Raw genomic sequence first — 25,830 nt, forward strand, 5'->3', positions numbered from 1 at the left:
AGAGGATTCATGTACATAATCATGTCAGCTGCTAAACTGGTGGGAATTGAAGCTATTCTACATTTTGAAAGCATTAGCATGTGGCAACTTACTAGCTACATCAATTAATGCTTTGCTTTTCACTTTTTAAAAACTTCGAGCAGTTCAAGCATCTCTAGCTTTTTGGTAGATGTGTGTCGTCAGCATAGAACAACTTGAGTTTTGGCAATTATCGACTTAATTAGATCATTATGGAGCCAATCAGAATAATGAAGTCCTCAAAGTAAGTTTACCAAGGTTTTCTTGTCAGTATTTGAATCATTTTATTTAATTTCTTCATATTTATCATATTATTATTCAGGTAAATGTTATACCTCCATTACATTTACGTTTAAAATTTAATTAACAATAATCCTTAGAACACAGTTCATTTCTAAAATAATTTTTCTTATTATAAAACAGATGTGTCTTGGTTGTAGGCATTTATAAAATGCATAGGAGAGAAAAAAGAATAAAAATTACTTGTAATTCCATAGTCCAGAGTGAAGATGCTTAATATTTTGATGTATTTCAATCTTTTCATATGCATACAGTTTAAAATAAATGCCTTACAGTTCAAACAATTTAACTATGACTTCTTCCCCTTCTATTCCACAAAAACTTATCTCACTGAGTCTCTCTCTTACGTACTCATTGTGGCTAATTTTAATGAAAACCTCTTTATACTTTCTTATCTGCCTTGGCTTTCCCTAAATAATTGGGTGCCATTATGTATTTCAAACTCTATGAGGTCAGGGATGGTCCCATCCTATTTACCTTTGTGGTCTAGTGCTAGTAGAGTGCGCGGCACATAAGTCCCTGGATAGTTTGTTTAATAAACAATCATATCTCTCATCTTCAAACAATACCTCCATTTTATTTGATGGCAATAACTCTTGTGGACTTTCCATTACTTATCAAAAAGGTGTTTAAAATCTCTTTCATTTTTCTCTTGTTCTTCTTTACTTTCAAAACCAGTGACTTTCTGTTCAACATCTTCATCTTTCCACTCTATCAGGCTCTCCATGTAATCTTATGATTTCAGTTGTTATCTTTCCTAAATCAATATCCACCTGAGATATTCCCTTGTCAGATTCATAAATGTATCTGTTTATTGTAGTTTTAAACTTTGATACATATGCATCCCAGAAGCAACATGTTCTAAGCCAAAAAAATTACCCTCTCACTTCCCTAAAAACTACACCTTTCTGTGAGGTCTTCAAGCAATAATCATAAATGAAGTGGGGTTGGCTTTGAGAGATGTTAAGATCCTAGTTAAAGTGAAAAAAATATATATAGGGATTGAAGACAGTCAAGAGACATGTCCTTGATAATTACTTTTGAGGTAAATGTAGCAGCAAACCAAATTATTTACTAAGTCTGTCAAGTGTAGGTTTTGTATTTCTTCAGTTGGGAAAGTTGTGGATATAAAAATTTCTTGAAACAGGGACTTGGTTACAGTATTAACCCAAAAAACTAAACAGAACTCTACAGCAATATACTGGGTTAATAAGCCAAACAAACTACAAAAAGCTCTAACTCTACGCCAGAAAATCTAGCCTGTGGATATAGTCATTTACATACAAAAAGGAAGTAATCTAAATTAAAGTTTTAGTGAAAAATTATATATTTCTTACCCCAAACTATGCTTTCCAAAATGCAGCCTGCAGAATACTAGGGATATATTAGCTGGGTTTATATAAGAAGGAAACAGCCTTAGATGGTCAAATAAAATTTAGGGAGGCTGATATAAAAAGTAATTTTATAAAAGATTTCTCAGGGACTTCAAATGATAATGTGTATTGGAAACTCCAAGAGGAAGCTGTAGTATGCATGGTTTCTTAAATATTCTTAACAATTCTTACTTTTAAAAAAAAAGAATATATTAAGGGATAAATAGACTTGAGATTAAACTTTGAAATACACTGCTGTAAATAAATGTATGAAACCCAGTTGCATATAGTGGGTACTAAGCAAAATAAGATCTTAAAAAATAGTATACCCAACAATGAAGAAACATGTTTAAAATATAATTTAACTTTTTCTCAGCTACTTTTCTATGCTGGCTCTAAGTCAATAGCTATTATCATAATTCTCCCATCAAAAAAATAAATAAAAGCTGGTGGGCATTTTCTACATAGGGAATAATTATAAAATGTGCCCTTTAATTTTAACATGCATTACCAAAATATCCACCTATGGGGTGCCTGGGTGGTTGGTCAAGTGACTAATTCTTGATTTCATGGCAGGTGATGACCTTTAGGTGATGAGATCAAGCCCCGTGTCCAGCTCTGTGCTCAGGGCAGAGTCTGCTTGAGATTGTCTCTCTCCCTCTCCTTCAGCCCCTCTCCCCACTAGTGTGCTCTCTCTTAAATAAATAAAAATAATAATAATAAAATTTAAAAGTCCCCATATAAGTGGATTCATTCAAATCAAACTCGCATTGTTCAAGGGTCAGTTCTACACACATTCACATAGTAGATATGAATATAAATAAATATAACATAAGCCTTCTCTCTCTTAAATGTACTAAATAATATATGCACTTCAACAAATTAGCACTAATCTAAATATAAAGCAGTTTTTTGGATAAATCATGGTGTTATGTAAAGAACACTTCAGAGCTACAGAAACTTCAATTAAGTAGTTAATGAATTAATTAATTTGATTAGTATGTATTATAACAGCACATTTAAAGATTAAAGACCATTGATACTAATACTGGAGCTCATCTTAGTACATGCAGATATAATTCTCTTGATTAAATCTAAGATAATGCATGATAAAAACTCTTAGCAAACTGAGAATAGATGGAAACTACTTAACCTAAAAAAGGACATCCAATTTTAAAAAAATATTAAGAATGTCATACTTACTGAAATAATCCTTAATAAGATCAGCGACAAAAAAATGCTGCTATTATCAATTATATTAAGGATTGTACTGGAGTCCTAGTCAATGCAATTAAAAAGTAAAAATAAAATAAAACCTATAGGGGTACCTGGGTAGTCAATGGGTTAAAGCCTCTGCCTTCAGCTCAGTTCATGGTTTCAGGGTCCTGGGATCAAGCCCTGCATCAAGCTTTCTGCTCAGCAGGGAGCCTGCTTTTTCCTCTCTCCCTGCCTGCCTCTCTGACTACTTGTGATCTTTGCCCGTAAAATAAACAAATAAAATCTTTAAAAAATTAAAATAAAATAAAACTTAAAATCGGAAAGTTAAGGCAAAAGTCTTCTTTTAGTTATGTGACTATCCATATAGAAATTGCCAAATGCCTTTTTATTCTTAGAATAAATAATTTGCTGAACCAAAAGAAAAAGTCCACATGCAACATAAAATTGTAACTTTTAGGCCATAACATTCAGTTAGAAAATGTACTTTTTAAGTTAAGATTTAGAGTATCAATAAAAAAATATAGAAAACTTCTTTATAGAAGAAACTTAAATATTTTACTGAAAACATCAAGCAAAGTAAATAGATGGCAACATTGATGATATTTTGGAAAGAAGAATTCTCCATCATTAATATACCACTATTCCTCAAACTGAGCTATAGAATCAGTGCAATTCCAGTGAAAATCCAATTGAGGTTCATTTCAGAACTTGATAAGCTGATTTTACATTGCATATAGAAATAAAAAGTGGCAAGACATCTAAAAATCCCTGAAAGAGGACGAGGTGTAGATGTGATGAAAAAGTTTGAAGGGTAAAATGATAGACAATAATGAATCATGTAATAGTTCAAACATACTGAAGACTAAACCTAAGCCATGCATTTTGTAATATGCAGAATATTGCTCACTTCATGATAGATTTCAGAGAACAATAAAGTAGATTCAAGAGAGGACACATTTAGAGAGAGAAATTTGATAGAGTGGTAGAAATTTACAAAGAGTTTTGCCACAAGACAAAGGAGAGAAATAGAATGAAAGATAATCATGGTCAAAGGTGTTTTTGCTTGTTTGTTGATTTTGAAGATGGGAAAAATTACATTGTTCTTGTATGCTGATAAAAATAATCCAGTAAAGCAGAACTTACTGATGAGGCTGAAAAGAGTGAAGAAGAATTCTTAGAGCAATGTCCTTGAGAACTAAGAGAAGATGTGATACAATAATTGATATATTCCAAAGTTTTTTTAAGTGAAAATGAAAGAATAAGCATTATCATTCCTATGCATTCAGACATGCATGAACTTGATTTTGACTTTTGTCAATTATTAATAATAAAACATTAGTCATATTATTTAAGCCTCTCTCTACTTTAGCTTTCACCTGTGCAATCATACCATCTTATGAGGCTGTTGTCAAATTAAATAAGATAATATATGCATAACACCTAAATATTTGCTCTGACACACATTGGGCTCTGAAATAATGACAACTATTAGTATTCTGATTTGTAATGAGAGAATCAACTACTTCATCCTTGAACTATTTCTCTGATTGTTACAATCAGTTAAAAGACTCAAATGCAATGTCTATAGCTGTTAAACAGTTTCTTAAAACAGGCTATGTTATGCTAAAACAAAACAAAAGAAAACACACATACTGATATCCAGTGATAGATAACATTAGATATATTAACTCAAACAACACCTACACTTTTCATAATTAACCATCTGCAAATTATACTTAATTGGGTCATTTTGTTTCCACTATAAGATATTAAGTTGCAATGATCCAAAAAAATCCACTTTTAAAAGTTATTGACTATAGCTTGATTTGTAGCAAGGCATTTATATATGTTTTATACATCAAATTTAACTTGGTTTAATTTAATTATTTTATTTTAAAATTTTAATTATAAGCTCATATTGTTACCTTCCAGTGCTCCTTATAGAATTTAAATCTCGGAGCAGATGATTCTTTTTCAAGATCAGAATTTGTACCAAAGACAATCTTACATATGTTTAGTGGTCAAAAAACCATAAATGCTCCATCTTAATTACATATAATCGGCATTACTGATTTAAATGTCCAAAGCATATTATTTCCTTTCCATTTTTCTCTTCTTACTTCAAGTGTTCCTTGGCTTTCATGATGATTATAAGTTGCATATTTTTTAAGTACTTAAATCTTTGAATCATCATACACACTTTAAAAGACTAAGCCTTAGAATCTCAAATCCCAACAGCGAAGAAGACATTTTATCTGACTTCTAAAAGACACACACACACACACACACACACACACACACACGGAAGTGCTTGCTTTTACAGTTTCTAAGAAGAATTTCTCTAAAGCTTTTTGTTTTCTCTCAAGATTACACAATTGGTGTGTAAACATTACTATTCTTACAATATCTGCCTATTTTGGAGTCAAAATTATACTGAGAAAATTCAAGACATTGAAACTACCCGGGTGATGACCCAGTTTTGGAAGGTCCATAATTATGTCTAAAACAGAACCTGCTGACAGAGTTCAAAGCTTAGGATTTCAAAGTTATTGGATTTTGAATGCAATGAAATGTAGCGAAGGGCCTTCACTGGCCTCAGTGAGGGAAAGGACTTGCCTAGTGACTGGTCTGAAGGAGATAAACAAAACATATTCTAATGTGATCCAAAGTTAATGAACTTTCAAGCATGCACGAAAGGAACAAAATTCAAATGCACACATCAGTGATTTATATAGCTATAACTTAATTATTTGGGAGGAATTTCCATTTGTGTTATATGTTCTATTATCGATGTAACTCAATTGGATTGCCTTCTTATATTTGCATTTTAATGCACTAAGAGGATTTAATTTGAACTTTTCTCCCACAAGGCTATTCCAAATGGAAATTTATTTCTACGTTACTATTTGAGCTGTATTCCATTCATTACAATCAAACATGTCAGAATGTACTATGTTGCATACAATCACTCAGACTGTGTGATTAGTATGGAACCAAACTCAACTTAATTTTTTAAATAACTTTGTCAGCTCAGGAAAATGACACCAATTCAAAGCTGTGCTTCATCATGATGAGGTTGTAAACATCAAAAACATCATGATTATTTTGAAAATTTGATTAGACATATATAATGATCAATAGGAAAAAAGTGAATTCATATTTCATCAAGGAACTAATGCAGAAAAGCAAAAAGAATTACGTCAAATCTGATATATGGTGCACATATTATTGTAATATTGTTTGTTAAACTTATTTTTATAAATCCATTTCTTTGTTTTGGAGTTTTCTTATAACAAAGCTTATAAAAGTATATGTTTTATTTTTTTATATTTTAAAGATTGTATTTATTTATTCAACAGACAAAGATCACAAGTGGGCAGAGAGGTAGGCAGAAAGAGGAGGAAGCAGGCTCCCTGCGGAGCAGAGGCACTCCAAAAGTATATGTTTTAGAATGCAAAGTTAATTCTAAAGAGGAGATATCCACACAGAATTATTGTTATTCTTTCTAAATTAAGAAGTGGGAATCCTGAAAAATTCTTTTAAAAGCATAAATTTCTGTATAATACAATAGCATTTTGAATAAGCCCACATCTAGCACCTGTACACACACACTCACACACACAAACACACAAGTGCAAATCCATACAAACATACATATTTACATATATAGACATACACATAAAATTGGAATTTATTTTTTAACAAATAATGAAATGGAAGTATTATAATTATCTCAACTTTTTAATGGGTTTTAAGAAATGAAAATTAAAATGCCTATTTAGAAATATTTAGGGCAAAATGCTTATAGAATAGTGTTGGTAAGTATGACAGAAATAAAACTTTATTTTCAAAATATCTTTAAAAAGGCAAGTTTATAGAGGTTTTTATATAGTATTTATAGTCTAGATTGCCTACATTATACCACAAAGAATTCCAAATCTCAGAAATCTATTTGTTTTTCAAAGTGAATATTTGCCTGTGCTATATATCCATTAATTGCTGGCAGGAAAAAAGTCTTTTTGTGGAATTACTAAAATAAATAAATAAATAAATAAATAAATATGACCTGATGAAGAGTTCCCCATCTTATGACACCGTCACTCAACATGAGCATCAGGATATGCCATTGCAGGGGAAGAAAACATAGACAATTAGGCACCAGCTAATAAACACTGACAGATAGGAGTTCTCCTATTAGGTCTATGCCCTTTTCACCGGCCAAACAAGTCACATGAACACACCTAACTTCAAGAGGATAAGACAGTGTAATCTCTGTGTATGCTCAAATAGTAAAGTGAATTTTAAAAAATTGGTGAGAAATAATAATTTCTATCATACTTTAAGATCTTTTTCTTTTTTAACAAAACTGAGCTCCCAACGTGGAACTTGAACTCATGACTCCAGGATCAAGAGTTGCATGTTCTACCCACTGAGCCAGCCAGTTGCCCCTCAGGCCCTTTTGCACTGTAAAGATTTTAACATGCTAAAATGTATTATGATTCTTTTTTTTTTTTTTAAAGATTTTATTTATTAATTTGACAGAGAGAAATCACAAGTAGATGGAGAGGCAGCCAGAGAGAGAGAGAGAGGGAAGCAGGCTCTTTGCCGAGCAGAGAGCCCGATGCGGGACTCGATCCCAGGACTCTGAGATCATGACCTGAGCCGAAGGCAGCGGCTTAACCCATTGAGCCACCCAGGCGCCCTGTATTATGATTCTTAAAGGCTGGTGGTGAGACTGTACTAAATTTCCTAAATTTTCTTAAAAAGTGATTTTTTAAAAAGATTTATTTATTTATTTGAGAGAGACAGAGACAGAGGACAAGCATGGAGGGGAGGAGCAGGGGGAAAGGGAAACTCAAGCAGGGAGCTAGAAGTGGGGCCCCATCTCAGAATCCTGAGATCATGGCCTGATCCAAAACCGAGTCTGGCTTAACTAACTGTGGCTCCCTGGCACCCCCAAAATGATGACTTTTTATGTGGGATATTTTTGCATTAAATTTCTGTGAATATACAATGAAATAGTAGTTTATGCTGTATATTAACATAGAGATAAATAAACTAAAAATATGTTACTATTGCACTATAGTAACTAAAATTTTTACTTTTTTGTTACTGAAATACATCAAATTATAATAATTCCTTATTCATATAGCATTATAGTGAAGGAAATTATAATGATTTTCTGGAATTCAGACCTTAACCCATTAAGCATGTAATGTTATTTTCTTTCTTATACTTGAATGGGGCTATCTATATATTTATATCATCTCCATCTTTCTCTGTGTGTCTCTGTATATCTATCTATCTATCTATCTATCTATCATCATCATCACTGAATGTATCTAAAGAATGGTTGCTCTTTAACTGAAGTAACTAAAATTTTGGGGTGAATCTATTTTTTTGGAAAAATCAAATATAGAGTTTCCTTTCTAAAATAAATTCCTTAATAATGACATTCTGTCATAATTCCTATGTTCCTTATGAAGAGGAGTAAAAACAAATATGTTCAGATCTGTGATTTTCTACCATAAAATTACTAACTGCCCATAAAATAAATCACTATGTTTATAGCTAAACATAGCTTTGTTTTATAGCTAAAAATAGCTTTGTTTTACATTATCTTAATGTCTAGCTCATTTTATAAGTTTTAGGTTGCAGAAGGTTGCATAGATAGTACATATCCCATGCTAGATAGCCATGTAGCCAGCCAACACTCGATCCCCTATTGTAAACATATTAGTGTGACACATTTGTCAAAATTAATAAATCAAGACAAATATATTACTATTAACTAAAGTTAATAAAATCCATACTTTATTCTGACTTCTTTAGTTTCACCTAATGTCTTTTTCCTTTTCTAAGATCTCATTGAGGACATCACATGACATTTAGTTATTATGTTTCTCTAGACCCTTCTTAACTGTGATTTCACTAATTTTCTAATTTTCACTTTTTCAAAATTTTGTAAATATTCTTATCTGGCAATTAGTTTCCAAACATCTTCTTAGGTCACTCTGACTCACTTAACATTGAAATGTTTCTTTTCAAATAATACCAATCAAGTCTAACATTAAGAAACATTTCACACGAAGCTGTTTTCACAACAACAAGTAAAAACTGGATTTTAAAACTATGGTGGTTCTTTGATGCTTGGTTTTTCTAAATGGTCCTATAATAAAAGCTGTAAGATTTCTTTGTAGTACAGAATTATAAATTTACTCTATTGCCATGAGAAAATTTAAAAATAGAGTGAAAAGTACAAATTGAATTCACATTTTTATGCATCATTTAAGTTAAAATTCTATTTGATATCAATCCACTATCCTTTCTCTGAAGAGGTTTTCTAGAAGAATTTTTTTATTATTTGTACTGTTTCCTTAGTTTGTCTATTTCTTATTCATTTGTATTTACAAAATTAATGTTCTAACTATATAGATCACTTAGGTAAGTGACAGGCATTTGTACCTGTATGACTGACCCACCCTCATTACCTAAATCACAATCTGATTTACCTAGAATACGGCAGATTACTGGTCAACATTAAGCTAAATTTGATAACTAAAACTAATACATATATACTTAAAAATTGAAACTATCAGAACTTTACCATTCTAGATGAGTTTATTTAAGATCATTCCATACTAGTTAACCAATTCTCCCCTCAGATAAACACAGTAAATGTATCATTAAAAAATTCTCAGACACAATTCAAAATAAAATGAGATAAGATGCACTATTAGTATTTTTTAGTGTGATAATTATTGTGTCATATTAACTCCTTTTATGTCTCCAGTTAGTTAGAACTCTATTGCATTTTCAACCATTATATTTAGTATGTGAATGACTCTAGTGGCTCATCAACTTTTTTTAAAAATTTTTTTATTTCTTTTCAGCGTAACAGTATTCATTGTTTTTGCACCATACCCAGTGCTCCATGTAATCCGTGTCCTCTCTAATACCCACCACCTGGTTCCCCCAGCTCATCAACTTTTAATAAATTCCATTGAAAATGTACTTATCGACATATTAGTAGGTATACAAATTTCAATGTACTTGGGGATTTTAGTGGATATATCAAATATAAATATAAATAAATAGAATATAAAATAGAATAGTACTTATTTTAAGGTAAACATGATTATTCACTCTCTATAATAAATCATCATGTATGTAGTTCACCATCCAAACCCCCAAAGAGATAATCATTTTTATCTTAAGCATTTAAAAGTATTATACAAGGTAGCCAAAAAATGATCTGAAATTTCTTGAAATCCATGTGACTTAGTACCATACTTTGGATTTTTGAGTCAGGCATTATTCACTTATATTTCCTGAGGAATGACTACCAAGCCACTTTACAAGTGAATACAACTTATATAATTTGAAATTCTAAGTGCTGTAAGGATTACCAAAAGTAAATTCTGAAGAAATACCACGTGTATTACCCAGCCTGAAAAGCATATATATTAAAAAAAAAAGTGTTTGACATTACTCTACCAAAGTTTGTCAGGAAAAATACTGCAAATTAAAAATCAAAACCTTCTGTATGTATGATTACCATATGATAACAGGTATAAGATTCACAAACAGACTTCTAGCATTCACAAGTACAGCTCTACCCCAAAAATGAAATGTCTGAAAGTATCTTGTTCGGGATTGTACACAAAAATCTGGAAGTGTGCAGTGACTGGAATGAACTCCATACACAGTTGAGTCTAACCTCAATTAAAATTAAAAGGATTCATCTCTGTTTTCTCATTATTAAATTAGATGATAATAAAGATTCCTTCTTCTCAAAAGTCAATGTAGATTCAGTTAATTTTTCTATATATTTTATATACATCGGTATAGATACACATTTGATTTTTATTAGAAAAATAATAACTTTTTTTTTAAATTTTTATTTTTTATAAACATATATTTTTATCCCCAGGGGTACAGGTCTGTGAATCACCAGGTTTACACACTTCACAGCACTCACCAAAGCACATACCCTCCCCAATGTCCATAATCCCACCCTCTTTTTAAGAATACTTTTGTTCCTATAAAAAAACACCTTATGATTTTACTTAATTTGTAAGTCAGTTTCAATATAATATCTAGTCTGACATATTTCTAAGATAAAATATTTAAAATATAACAGAAATAGAAGTCCTGATACTCTCTCATTTAATTATAAGAATTGAATGAAAAACCCAGATAAGATTACATTAATAAATCTAGTTTTAGGGGTGCCTGGGTGGCTCAGTGGGTTAAGCCGCTGCCTTCAGCTCAGGTCATGATCCCAGGGTACTGGTATTGAACTCCGTATGGGGCTCTCTGCTAAGCGGGGATCCTGCTTCCTCCTCTCTCTCTGCCTGCTTCTCTGCCTACTTGTGATCTCCGTCAGTCAAATAAATAAATAAAACCTTTAAAATAAATAAATAAATAAATCTAGTTATATTTTCCTTTAAATTAAGAAAAGTTTTAATGCATGGTGATTTTGCTTTTGCAAAACTGTAGAATTTCTTTATTAAAAAATAATGAATAATCAAGATTGCACTGGTATACTATCTTTGTTTAGAATCTTAGATATTCAAGACATGAGTCACTTTGAAGAAATCTTACCTACTTGAGAAACCCAAGTGCTTTCTAGAAAAATGTGGTGGGCCTAATGTATTTTTATTTAAGACCTTAAACACTGAAAAAAATCAGCTTGCATGGAAAATATGACTAAAATTATAGAATTCTTAATATATAGTCCTAGAGCACACACCTTTTTTGCTGTCAAATTATCAAAATCATAAAATGTAACACTATGATCAAATATCTCAAGCATTATTAGCTTCAATCTATTGTAATCATTATAGAAAATAATACAGCAGTAGCCATTTCTAAACTTAAGCATAATCAGTTGATTTTACCAAGTAATTCAACTTCTGGGGAAATTTTAAAATAACAAAAGCTTCGAATGGATTTCAAATATACCATTTCAAAGTTTATATATCACTCAATATTCATGTAAAAACTGCATGCTAACAATTAATAATATGTAAATTTTACTAAAATGCATATTTAATATGATCTCAATAAATCATATATATAACTATTAAATTTTAACTGTCCTATGTAAAATGGCAATTAATTCCAAAAAATGTCATTATGAAAGAAAATAATCTATTAATTTATCATTAGTCAGGACAGAATAATACTATCACGCTGAAACCATGTTAAGAAGTTATTAGTACAAGGTGCCTGGGTGGCTCAGTTGGTTAAGCAACTGCCTTTGACTCAGGTCATGATCCTGGAGTCCTGGGATCAAGTCCTACATCGGGCTCCCTGCTCGGCAAGGAGTCTGTGTCTCCCTCTGATCTTTCTCCTCTCATACTCTCTCTTTTTCATCCTCTCTCTCTCAAATAAATAATTAAAATCTTAAAAAAAAAAAAGAAGTTACTAGTAATAAAATTTGCCTTCCTTTTCAAGAATGCTGCTATATAATAACTCATTCTTAAAAATCCATGCTAAGTTTTCAGTTGAACCTTTGGGATATATTTAATATTTTCTGATGCAGAGGAAAAAAATTAAAATTTTAAGTTGAAAAATGTTTTAATTTACCAAGTTTTATATTTTCAGAAAAACTCTGGAAAATTGTGGAGCAAGTCCTAATCAAAAACAACATGAGATTTCATAATTTCAAATTTATGAAATATATAAAAATGGGACTTGACTCTCAGTATGAAATTGCTAATTGAAAACATCAGGACTGCTTAGGAATTGCTAAGGATGGATGTCCTCTACCTTTGTGCTTTTTGGTTTTTGGAAGTTTAGGAGGATGCCACCACAGGTCCTTGCTAGAACACAAACCTATGTTTAAGTCCAGTGTATCTAAGCTAACCAGTAACATTTTCGGATAGGACCCAACTTATTCTTAAGGCTATCGCAGATTTGGGCCACCTGGGTAGCTCATTCAGTTAAACATCTGCCTTCAGCTCAGATCATGATCCCAGGGTCCTAGGATTGAGTCCTGCATCAGGCTCCTTGCTCAGCGGGAAGCCTGCTTCTCCCTCTCCCTGACTCTCTCCCTGCTTCTGCTCTCTCTGTCAAATAAATAAATAAAATCTTTAAAAGACTATCACAGATTTAATTTAAGCCAACTAATGCTTTATAGTATTGAAGCATTAAAGCATACTAGGTGTCTATTTCTGATGTTCTTTTTTCTGGATCAAGGACCCTGTGCTAAGATCTAAAAAGTGGGGCAGGAAAGATTTGTTACCACAGAGTGGGGTCTTTATCGTGTTCCAACAATTTATAAATCAAACCTGTTTACCTTCTATTATAAATAGGACCCCCCAAAATTGGGAGAAATGGTGAAGCTTCTTTAAGTGTTTAAATAACTATGAATCTCACAATTTCAAAAAGGTTATGTTGCACTTAAAGATATATCCATTCCCTACATATGAAAAAGACAATTTTTGAGGGAAAGCATAGTGACAAAGAAAGGTAGTATCAAAATATCCTTAATGCCTTCTTGAGCTCCCTCTACTGATTTTTAGACAGTTGTTAAACTGACAGAGATTTTTTAACAAAACATATATAATTATCAAGATGTCCAATCGAGTGCCAAGATCAAGGGTTGTTTTCACAGCTGGGCACAGAATTTTACTCCAGACATTATCAATTAAATTGTACTATTTGTGCACAGACAGGAAAACAAACTCAATGAAAGATTTTCCCCATCCTCAGGCTTCAGTAAATAAAAAATAGGACACCTGTCCAAAGAAAATAAAAATAGAGGGTATTTATTTTAAATCTTTGTTGTCATTAATTGTAAATATATATAGACTTAAAATGCAAAGCATTTCTAGAATTTTTTCTCTTCATTTTTAAAAATTTTTACCTCAGTTAATTATAACTTTATGAGAAATCTCACCAAAAGAAGTAATTTAGGGAAAGCATTGCTACAATTTGTGCAAGTTCTTTCAAGTCATACTTTTTGGTTTTTTGTAAATGCACCAACTTTTGAGATTCTGCCAAAGGACTGCCAAATTAGATGTTGTGCATCTAATTGTTGTATTTATTTCATAAAGTTGTGGATGTATCTAGATCACATTTCTTTTGCATTTTCCTTACATGGTCCCATGATGTCATACTTTTTAATAAACATTGTGGTTTCTCAAGCATGTGCACAAATGCAAAAGGCATGCTAAGCATTTCTCCTCCCCTAATAATGCTATAGTGTCTAGGATAATGAATCACTTGACATAAATACCAGCTCACTGGATCAGTGCCTCAAAGGACCATAGATTTTAAAGCCCTTAAGTTTTCTATGAAAGAATGTGAAGTTCTGAACAAATAAGCTATACAATGCAGAGTACAAACTAGTTTTCAGAAATTAGCTTCAAGTCCCAGAATTTGGTTGCAATATCTGCTCTGTATAGTGTATTTAAAAGTGGAAGGAAAAATTAATCTAAATAACACATTTCAAACATATTGTAGTGCCAAGCAAAGAAGGATGCTAATTTTCACTAAAAAATAAATAAAAAATTAAAAAAAATAATTTTCATCATGATGGGAGCCTTTGGATTTTGATAATAATTTGACATTCATAAATGGAAGAGATACGCTAAAGAATACATATAAACAGTACATGAAAAGTTGTTCAACATCACTAATCATCAGGGAAATGCAGACTGAAACCACTATGAGCTATCACCTCACACCTGTTAGGAGGTCTATTATCAAACAAGGAAAAAAAAAAAAAGCAAAAACCAATAACCCTGTGCATTGTTGGCAGGAATGTAAAATGATATAGGCGCTATGGAAAACAGTATGGACATTCCTTAAAAGTTTAGAATATAAATATCATATGATCCACTGATCCAACTCTTTCTGGCTATTTATCCAAAAAATTAAAAGCAGCATCTCAAAGAGATACCTTCATCCTCACATTCATTGCAACATTATTCACAATATCCATAAGGAATGTCAGTTTATCAGAAACTACTTAATGGGTACCACAGAATGCCAGAGTTGGCAGCCAAGATAACCCCTACCTTAGATACCAATTTTATTCCTTAGTAATCCTTTACCTGTTTAACTTTTGATGGTGATATTTATTACTAACAGACATGAACTTCTGTCTGTATTAGTTTGCTTATTGTCTATCTTTCCTCAGAAAGAATAGGGTGGGAACTTTCTATCATTCTCACTCAATTCACAGCACCCCAAAGGGAACCTGAAACACAGTAAGCACTTAACTATATTTATTGAAATGATTATTTTTTATTAAATATGTTTTAATGTTTTTAAGAAAATTACTGTTTATTAAATTTAAAATTGAATTGATATACTAGTTAATTTTCTTTAGCTTTTGTCAAGATAAAATTACCATAATTGTATGAAAACTATAAAAGATGTAAGTGCAATAAAATTTTTTGTATAATAAATGTAAATAAAATAATTACCTAAGTATTTATCAGTTTTTAGACCAAATAAATAAGAACAAAATTATTAGTATCAGAAATGTGATATTCTTTTGAAGATGACATTCTTTTAAAATGTAAAGTTTTTCTTTCAAAGTAAATATAATTTATTGCACCATTTTCACTTTCTATGTAATATATAAAGCATAATATTAAATATAAATCCCTGATTTGCATGGAAAGATTCTATGTTGCATAAATAAGATAATTATAATAAACCCTTTGTGTGATTTTCAATTCGTCAGAGACCAAAGGCAAAAATAAATAAATAAATAAATAAATAAAAACAGAAGAGATTAACAAAGCCTAGAATCTAAAAATATTAACCAATCCATGAGCACAAATTACATGTACAAAACATAATAGAGGCAGACATAAAGGATAAACTTCAATTAGGACTGTATAATATGTAAATGAAGTAATTTTAAACCACAGAGTTTTGCACACATGGAAGGAATTCCTAGGGTTCTTCCTTTAAAAAGATTAATTAGGAAGAACAACCTAAGTCACATAAAAAATCCAAAAGCCACACCAGACTGTTCATTGCATAGTTCAGGTCATAAATGCTGGAGATTAGGGGACAACAGCAATAGAGAAAAGGTTCTAAGGTTCAAGCAGAACTTGGGTCAGGTATAGTAGGCAGAATTCTTACATGCATCCCAATGACCCACAGTCTTGTATAATCCTCTCATTTGTGTGTAGGTAGAGCTTTTAACTTGCTTTTGACCAATGGAAGATGACAAAATGATACAGTGTTCTTGTGGTTATTACATTATATGGAAAGGAGAGATTTAAGACATAATTAGGGTTCCAAAGCAGCTAACCTTATGTTATCAAAAAGGGGGTTATTGTAGTTGGATCTGACCTAATGAGATGGGCCCTTTAAAAGCAGATTTATAGGGGCACCTGGGTGGCTCAGTGGGTTAAGCCGCTGCCTTTGGCTCAGGTCATGATCCCAGGGTCCTGGGATGGAGTCCTGCATCAGGCTTTCTGCTCAGTGGGGAGTCTGCTTTCCTCCTCTCTCTCTGCCTGCCTCTCTGTTTACTTGTGATCTCTCTCTGTCAAATAAATAAATAAATAAATAAATAAATAAATAAATAAAAATAAAAGCAGATTTATAGATCAGAAACTGAAGGAATCAGTGAAATTTTTATCTGGCCTTGACAAAATAAACTTTCATGGATTCTGAGCTGAAAAGAAAGAAAAGAAAAAGAAAAAGAAAAAAAGAAAGAAAGAAAGAAAGAAAGAAAGAAAGAAAGAAAGAAAGAAAGAGGAAGGAAAAAGAAAATCTTACCTATGACCAGTGATCTTAGAGGAGGAACCTGGTCTCAAATAAGATCCCACTCCTGGCTGAAAACTTGATGTGAGATTCTAAGCAGAGGACCCAGCTAGTCTGAACCCAGACTTGTGACTCATGGAAACTAAGATAATAAATGCTTAAACCACTGAGGTTATGACAATTTTTATACAGCAATAGAAAACAAATATGTACATGTGACAAAAATACAGATCTTGGTGATATCCAAGGTGATGCTGACTTGACATTAATTGCAACAAAAACTGGAACCTCTGGAAAGCACATATGAACACAATGTGCTCTTATATTATTAAAAAACTTGGCTGGAAATAAAGAAGTGAGATGTAGGTGGAAATTCTTGAACACACACCAGTGCAGACAGGACACTCGTTTTGTACAGAGGAAAGGAATCGTACTTTATATTTTGACCCATCTCTGTTTTACATACGTGCATTGCACACATGAGAAAATTGAAAATCAAATTGATTACTCGCAGGCTATAGAACCAATAACAACAACAAATCGAGAATTTCAACTTAATAGAGTAAAAAGTAGCGATCTACTGATGATTTCTGAAGAACACAGTGATAGTTAAAAGCTTACTTTACAAGACCAGTGCTCTAACCCCTGAGCTATGGAGCCTAAAAGCTTACTTTAACTGAGAGGAATCTAGAAGAGATATGAAGTCTGTATCAGTGAAAATAGTAATATTAATCAGGCAGCTGGTTTCAGACAGAGCTTGGTCCGAGTCCCAACTCTGTAGGCAATGTCACTCTTTAAGCTTTGGTCTTTCACTATCTACCTTATATGGTGGTGTGCATATAGAATGTAATGATGTTTATAAATATGTAGCATATTGTATGATACACTATGAATTGCTAAAAAAATTACTTTCTATTTTTGTCATCTGTTATTATCACTGCAGGAAGAAATAAGAATCAGGGAGATCAATGTAGAGAGTGTCAAAATAATTTCTATTGAGATGGGATAGTGTGGGTCAAGGTAAAAGTGATAAGATGAAGGAATAGCAAATAGGAATTAGGTAAAGTTATATAACAAAGGGAAGAATGTCAAAACTTGGGGAGTCCCTGCATATAGTATAGTAAGAATGATGTATGTTTAAAACACCTGTGAGTTTTTCAGACCTAGGTGAATAAGAAAGTGTGTCATTAACTGACAGGCAAAAAAATTAGGATGGGAGACCACATTAAGGATGAGATGATAAGTTCATGGCGTTTGTGCTGTCACCACGAAATCAGAGTTAAAATGTCCAGCAGACCTTTTTAAATACATTAATGGAGTTCAGATCTGGGCCAGAGCTATATATTTGGAAGATATCTGTGAAGAGAGAATAATTGTAACTGTTGGAGTGAACAGACTTCCTGCAGTGCTCCACAGAGAATGAGGAACAGCGAGTCAAATGAATAGTGTACAAAATGGTTCAGAAATGTCAAGATTAAAAACTTTTATACCAGGCTTCATTTAAAAAGTAAAGCACCAATATTGCTAACTGATATGTAAAATATTTAATAAAAGCCGTATTGTCTTTCACGATTAAGTTAATTTCCTCTATAAATCAAACTTTTCTATCTCCTTTGGGATCCATTTAATAAGGACAACCCAAAACTTGGGTAATGAGGATTCACTAGGGAATCTGATGCAACTCTGTGGCTCACCTGAGAAGTGTGTTATAATTATGGCCAGCAGTGTTCACCTCTTATCCTACTCAGTGAGCTTAATCCTCTATGAAAACAAAGAGCATCAGCTAGTGGTCAATGTTTCCCTTCATACCTCAAATAGAGTTAAAAAAACAATAAATGCAGTATTTACTGGTTCCTAAGTGTTCAAGAACCACTTTAGACTACCTCTTTTTATTTTGATTGCTTTATTTCATCTCACAGTCTATTTAAAATATTAATAGCTAACTAGTCTGAAGGTTTGAATAGGACACAAGTGGTAATTGCTTGAAGTGGGCTGAAGTTCAAGATGTCTTTATATTTGATATTCAGTAGGACTTTTTAGGGGGGGAACCTAGAACTCTTTAGACATATTAAAGTGTATTCTACTGTTCTTATTCTATTTAACTTGGAAAGGGAAATATTGTCTGTCCCTACTGCTATTAATGATCAATGAGATCAGGCAATGTAGCATCTTTCTAATATTAAATACAAAGGAAAAACTTCTTAAAACCTTTGTGCAGTCTAAAGTGTGTATACTAAAAAAAAAATGCCATGAAATCATTTCTATATAACTTAATAATTAAGTGAAAGACTTGGAGAAAGAGTAAAGGTGGATTCACGTTTAGTAAAGAAAGTCTCACAGAAAATGCATAGTTTTAAGTAAGACACACCCAGTTGAATATTTGACCTAAACAGAGGTGCTGGAGTGCACAGTATAGCTGCAAAAGGGATGAGTTAGGTATGATTGTCTAATCTACCTATTCCTAGTTGTGTGATCAGAGCCTGGAGAGGTGTACAATTTTGATCTGAGTGTCTACTTTCTTATATCTCAAATGAGGACATTATGAATTTTTCAGTCATGCAAATGTTAGACTTAATGTAAATAAAATAGCCTAATATGAATAAAATATATACGTACATATATGTGAATAAAATATATGTATATGTATTAATACTTTGAATGGTATCTCTTTCTGTCTTCTTCTTGTCATAAGCAAGGCTCCAGGCTCAAAAACTTTATGCTCAAGTATCAATACACAATTTACTGTGAGACAGCAAATGTGTTTATTAATCACAAATCACTCTCTTTCTTTGGAGAGATGAATGCAACCCCCCTCCTAAATCCTAAACGAGTCAGTTCAGAGTCTGGTTGATGTCCGGATCACAGCAATTACTATAGTTTGAGAAAAGGGGGCACATATCTACAGAGTACATGGGGGCATTTGCCTCTTCATGTTAGTAAAACATCTTTATTTTGAGGGTTTTAGAAATTATAAAAGATAAAGCCTTGATGGTCACTAGAACACTACCTAATGTATTTCATGGAAGTGGTCCAATCATGAAAGGCAAATTATTTCCATTTCATCATCATCTTTGGGGAACGTAGTTCAGAACTGTATGTTTTAATTGCTACTGTATGTATGTTTTAATTGCTACCTTAGTGCTACTAATATAGAAAAAATATATCACTAAAGTAAGTTTCTCTTAACTGTCAATTACAATAGATATATTTAAATAAAATTGAACGAGAAAAGTGTTTTCAAATCTTTTGCGTTGTGTTTTAAAATTGCTAGCAGTGCTATGAACCAGTTATGAGTTGGAATAATATTCTCCGTATTGACATGCAAATGAACTCACTAAGCAACTACTTTGCTTTAGAGATTTACATAATTTGATACCAAAAGCTACATTAAATTAATATTAATTACTTGGTTTTAAAGCAAGAAAGTTTAGAGTGAAGCTGCTCTTCTTCCCACATTTTATGACATCTATGCATGAAAATACTGATATACAAGGAATCAAAATATCTTAGGTATAGGGATATTCCAGCTGTATCCCTTAGAAGTGCATGGCTTATTTCCCCAAAATGTATATGAAGTAAACCCGATGTATCTCTTGAGACAGAAACTTTCAAATCCTTTATCAGCACTCATTTTTTTCAGAATCGATGTGATACTATAAACTCTTTATTACATACACATCAATTCTGCTGCTTATTTCTGGCAAATTTTCATTTCCAGTTGTCCCTTCCCTTGCCAATCACACCATGAGAGCTTATGAATGACATTTTCATGGCAAAAATTTGGTATGTACTAAAGCGTAACAGCCTAAATAAAAATAACAACAAAAAGACACATTTGCTACTAAAAATCTATATTGCATTATAGCTTGTTAAGTGAATTTTTTTTGTATTAAGTAGTATTTCTTGAACTTACTTAAGATCATTCCCACTGCAGGTTTGTGGTAGAGTACACCAAGAAATATATACGTATACACACACACACTGTACACACAATGTACACACTTACATACTCATTATATCACACACTCATACTATTATTTAATACTGTCTCTAAAAAAAATATTAAAACTCCTTGGAATTCTGAATTTATCAAAAATACTCTCTCATCTGCTATACTAATATTAACTTCTTCAGTGCTAAGGTGATTAAAGCACAAAGGGACCAATTGTTTTGTTGTGAATGCTGTGGTGACCAATTTAATGGGAAAATTAGGATTTTCCACAAGAGACCCCACAGTTCACCTTAACTAGTCTAGGCCCAAAGGACAATGGAGGTGTTGAAGCAGAAGGTGATTAAGTCTGTTTGGTAAGATAATTGGTCACATGGCTGTTACAATAATGTTAACAACAGGAAGCATTTTTTCTGGCCTATTAGTTCACATGAGGGTTTAAAACTTTATAATACACTAAGTAATAAAAGTACTAGAGTTATTAGGGGGATTGGGTTTGGGGAAGAATTGATAGAAATATATTATTGAAGGTGTTTTGGAATCATTTATAAATGAGAATTAAACATGAAAAATTGCTATTATTCAAAGAAAATTCTCAGTAAACTATAATTTGCATAATCTTTTAAGTATAATTTAAAAATTACTTTTAAAAAGTCAATCCCCTAAAACTTTTTAACACATTTCTGGTTTATTATCATTTTCTTTAATTCTCTACTGCACATGTTAGTTAATAGATTTAAAAAAAAAAAACTGTTTCATCTTTGCCTTAAATATTATCAAACTGCATAGTTATTCACCTTATCCATAAGAAAAAAAAAGACATCTACCCAGTATTATCATTTTTAAAGTTTTGACAAGCTCACTGTGTTTTAAGAAACAAAGATGCAATTAAGAAAGATAACTTGAGCTTGTCATGTGACATATAATTATATTAGTTCAGTAATTTTTCTATACATTTGGTAAAACTTCATCATCTTGGAGTAGAAACTGTTGCATGTACTTATAGAACCTATGCAATGAAATGATTCCATGCTTCAGCAGGCTATCTATAGTGCTATTGAATATTCCTTTGAATTTCACATGGACAAGTTGTAACTCCAAAATATGGTCATTTTTTGGTGTAGCAAAAAATTTATGAAGAGTCACCACATTTGAATATCTTTAATAGGTGTCCTCAAAGTTGGCAATTTTATTTGTTTACAGTAAGAGTTGTATTCTGTATCCAAACAGCATCCCCTATGTGCTAAGTTTGGGCTTATCATGGTCATCTAATTATCTAATTTTATCTTACCTCAGAACTAAGATATAAAAGCTAATAATGTAAAAAATAATCAAGAAAAATGTTTCTAATATTTAAAATTTTAAATCTCATTGAAACTACTTCACTAGTTTCATGATTGACAATAGCATGCTTTGATTTTAGTGCTTAACCATCTCCCTGTGACAACACTAAACTCATCTGAAAGAATTCCTGATACTGGTAGTTCAGGGGAGCTGTTTATACTCAAACAAAGATACACATCTTTAAAAACTTTATGCAAAAAGAAATCAATGAGATACTGAAATACATTTAGGTGAGCAAAGTGTTTATTTCTGTTCTTGACTTTCCAGTAAGTTATAAAATTAAAAATAAATTGATATTTCAGTAAAGAAAAGAAAACTGAAATTAAAAGAAGCCGTTTGAAATTTCATAGTCAGAGTGCTTATACTCACATAGTTTTAAAAAGAAAATTTCAAAATGTATCGAAGAAAATAATTATTCTAAATTAATTTAAAGGAGGATGTTTGGTAGGAGTTTCATGGCCTAGTGTTTCGTATATCTTCCTTTGCCTCTCTACCTGTTCAGTGTTTAAAAATTTTGTATCAATATTTAATGTATGATCACATGACTGACAGGAATCCTACAAAGAACAATCTGCTCGGGATAAAACATGAGAACAACTTAAGGGCATTTACATTTAGCCTGTAGTGTTTGCAATAATATCCATTTCTTATAACAATCACTCTCATGTAGGACTGTGCTGTAAATAAAATGAAAAATCTCTATGCAGAGGAACTATTTTAAGTCATAAACTTTAAAGCTGAAGTTCATACTTGGTAAGTGTAATGCAACTAGAGCAGAAATTTTTATGATAATTTTAAATAGCCAAATATATAAACTTAAATTAACATACTCTTGAGTATGCTGAAAAACATAGCCCTAGTCAGTTGAATGATACTTATTAAGTCTGAAACAGCTTATATTTTACAAGCTCCTATTAAGATAGGATGTCTAGTTGCAACCTGATCTCTCTCCCTGGAAGGTAAACCTCTCCTCTATATTTTTCCAGCCATCATTTATTCTTATTCTAATGTCACTAAATGACATAAACAAAAATTAATAATTCTATTTTTCAGACAATCATCATGCCTGTCAAAGTCATGAATAGTAATATGAAATACACAGAGCACAGTTAACTTCCATCATTTAATAATTGTTCACTATGAGAAGTACTGTTCAGTGGTTTTCTGTACTGAATTCTTTCTTCATACACACTCAAACCACATTGCCAATTGACAAAAGGAACATAGCTTCAAAAGAAAATCTCCTAAGTAGAGAAAAGCTCTCTGTTAAACATGCAAGAGGTTAAACATTGCTGAAATAGCGAGACATTTTCTCAGCCCACGCTTCCCAGTTCCATTCAATTACCAACAGCAGTAGCGGCTATAATACAAGCTAATACTGTATTATTAAATCAGAGCTTCCCATTTACATCCACCTCTAACCTGAGGGGGTGGGGAGTGGAAGACATTTACTAGTCAATAGCAGAATAAACAGCCCCCAACTTGGAAATACACATGACCTTGGGTGTAGAATTCTCAGAGACTGAGTTTCACAAGTTTTATTTGGATCTACTGCATAATAACACATCTAATGCACCCAACATGGTATAAATGCTCTTTATCCCTCCCACCTCCCCTCCAAAAATGCTAAGAGAACTCTGTACTTTGTAGTTTATGCCATAGATCTCAGAAGTAATCTTGATTAATCAGATATTAATCCACTCAAATATTTTTTTAAAGATAACATTTGTTTTAAACAACTTGTTGGTTGATTTATTTAATGTAATTTACTAACATATTTGGGGCTTGCATTGAATGTTTCTTGTTTCTCAAGCCATGCTGGAAGTGTTGCTCTACACATATTTATATTTATAAACCAGATGTAACCTGCTGACATTAACTTCACACACATACACACCCTCAACTTCCCCTCTAGGATTCAGTGCTTAATCAACAACTGATGTTCTTGTAATAAAAATAGTAGTAGTAATTATTAAAATAATTATTGCAATCATTGCCAAAAGTCCCGTTTCAAATTATAAAAATCACAACTTGCTTTTAAAATTTTAGCACTCTGCATTCCCCCCCCATTTGTAATAATTTATAATATTCTTTTTCTTACCTTATTTTAAGAGTCAAAAAAGTCTCCCAGAAAGATTCCTAAATCGTGTGGATATATAAATCACAATAATAGCAATAGTTTTAAAAAAAACCCTAAAAGATCGTTTCAGCTGGGAAAAGAGGAAAATAGTTTGGTCTAAAACTATAGAAATCTCCAAAGTCACGCTTGAACGGGAGCCTAGGTGGCAAACAGAGGACTCTCTCCCACGTCGGATACCACACTCCTTTGTCAAGTTGATATGGTCCTGCTGGTGAAGCGGGTCCCGCAGGGCACAGAGAGTGCAAGAGGGCGTTGCCTCGAGGTGCTAGAGCAACCAGGTTCAACGTCCCAGGTTCAGCACCGACAGCGCAGTGGACAGCACCAGCTCCTCTCACCTCCAGTTTGTCTCAGTCACTGAACCAGGCTGATTCTCGCGCCTCCTCCCACAGCAAAAGCGGCTGCCACTCAACCCGGGTGTGCCCCGCCCCCATCATCTGACGTAACTATTTTGCATACCAACTCCCTGAGAGGTGCGGGGCCGCCCCTTTGACTGGGCTTACTGCTAGGGTCAGCTGAGGCAATCGAGACGACAAAATCCAGGTTATTGAGCAACGTTGGTTTCATTGGACTTCATGATCGGTCCAGAATAAACTAAATGCTTTTGGCGTGGCCTGAGCTTTTCCCTTCGCTGGGACTGCCGTTTCTGTGCGCTCTAAAGATCGCTGCTGGCACAGCTTTGGCAGAAAGCAGGGGCGGAGGGTGGGGGCAAAGGAGCATTGAGAGGAGAGGCTGGGGAGGCGGGAGGAGAAGGGACTTGGGATTGGAATGACTCTATCTAACCACTCCAAAAAAAAAATCCCCGCTCCTTTTGATCTCCCTGGCCAAACTTTCCTCCTGCTCCCTACCATTTGTTTACTGGAAAGGATGGGTTTGGTGTTCCGTTCCCTTTCCTCGGTTCACGGAGCTGCTAGAGGGAGTCGCTGCAGCAGAAACTTGTCCTGGAGGGGGGAAAAAAAATGCTCTGAACACTGGAAGAAAATGTGAAAACTGGCTATGCTTATCATCATTCGTAAACATTGTTTTTCTTATTTTTTTATGTGAATGCTGTATAGTATATATCAAGTATTCACGTGTTCTTATAAAATCTATGGAAGCTTCCCTCTTCATTCTTATGATTTAAATACATCATCAAGCTATGTGAAGTTGGAGATTCCAGGGTTAAAAAAAAATCATTTAATAATGAAAAAAAGTGAAAGTTCTCAGCTTCAACTTCCACTGCCCAAATCCTGAAGGTTATGTAATATTTATTATGTCTAATATATCAATTGTTCTATGAAAGATGGGGTATGCTGGAAGCATTTCATAGCCTTTAGCAATCCTCTCAGAGTATGTGATGTTTCTTGTTCCTTTGAGGCTCTAAGGGCCTTGACAGCAAGAGAATCTGGCTGCCATGCCAGATTCCTGACTGCTTAAACTTGTAAACAAACACTTTTAGTGAACTGAAGCAATCAGTCATCTAGAAAGGTCATTATTCACATCCTGTCCACATGTGTCACCTACAGCCATCAGGACTTACCTGTACAAAGAAATAGACAAATTAAATTAAGCCCAAATTTTCTTAAGTTGGATAAAAATATTTTCATAAAGTTATTTATTCAAGAAATATCATAGCAATCAATACATTGTTTTTTTTTTTATCAAAATACATACCCTGATATTCCCAGAGTCTAATGTAATTCTGCACTTTATCCACCCATGAGTGTTTTCAGGGACATTGTCTATTTTCCTATCAAGAAACATAATTAATA

General features: G+C 32.8%; 1 protein-coding gene across 2 annotated transcripts in view; it reads right to left on the reverse strand.

Moving 5' to 3' along the window:
- FSTL5 (follistatin like 5) overlaps positions 1-24,521 on the reverse strand; it is a 766,488-nt gene extending 741,967 nt beyond the window's left edge. Inside the window, exon 1 of one of the 2 annotated variants that reach the window (XM_082728205.1) lies at positions 24,044-24,521. The gene's annotated coding sequence lies outside the window, so the exon portion shown is untranslated. The remainder of the gene's footprint in view (positions 1-24,043) is intronic. The other variant, XM_082728204.1, reaches the window with a different exon arrangement.
- Between the last annotated feature and the right edge of the window lie 1,309 nt (positions 24,522-25,830).

The sequence above is a fragment of the Mustela nivalis genome (assembly GCF_964662115.1).
Source record: "Mustela nivalis genome assembly, chromosome: 4".
Classification (NCBI taxonomy): Eukaryota; Metazoa; Chordata; class Mammalia; order Carnivora; family Mustelidae; genus Mustela; species Mustela nivalis.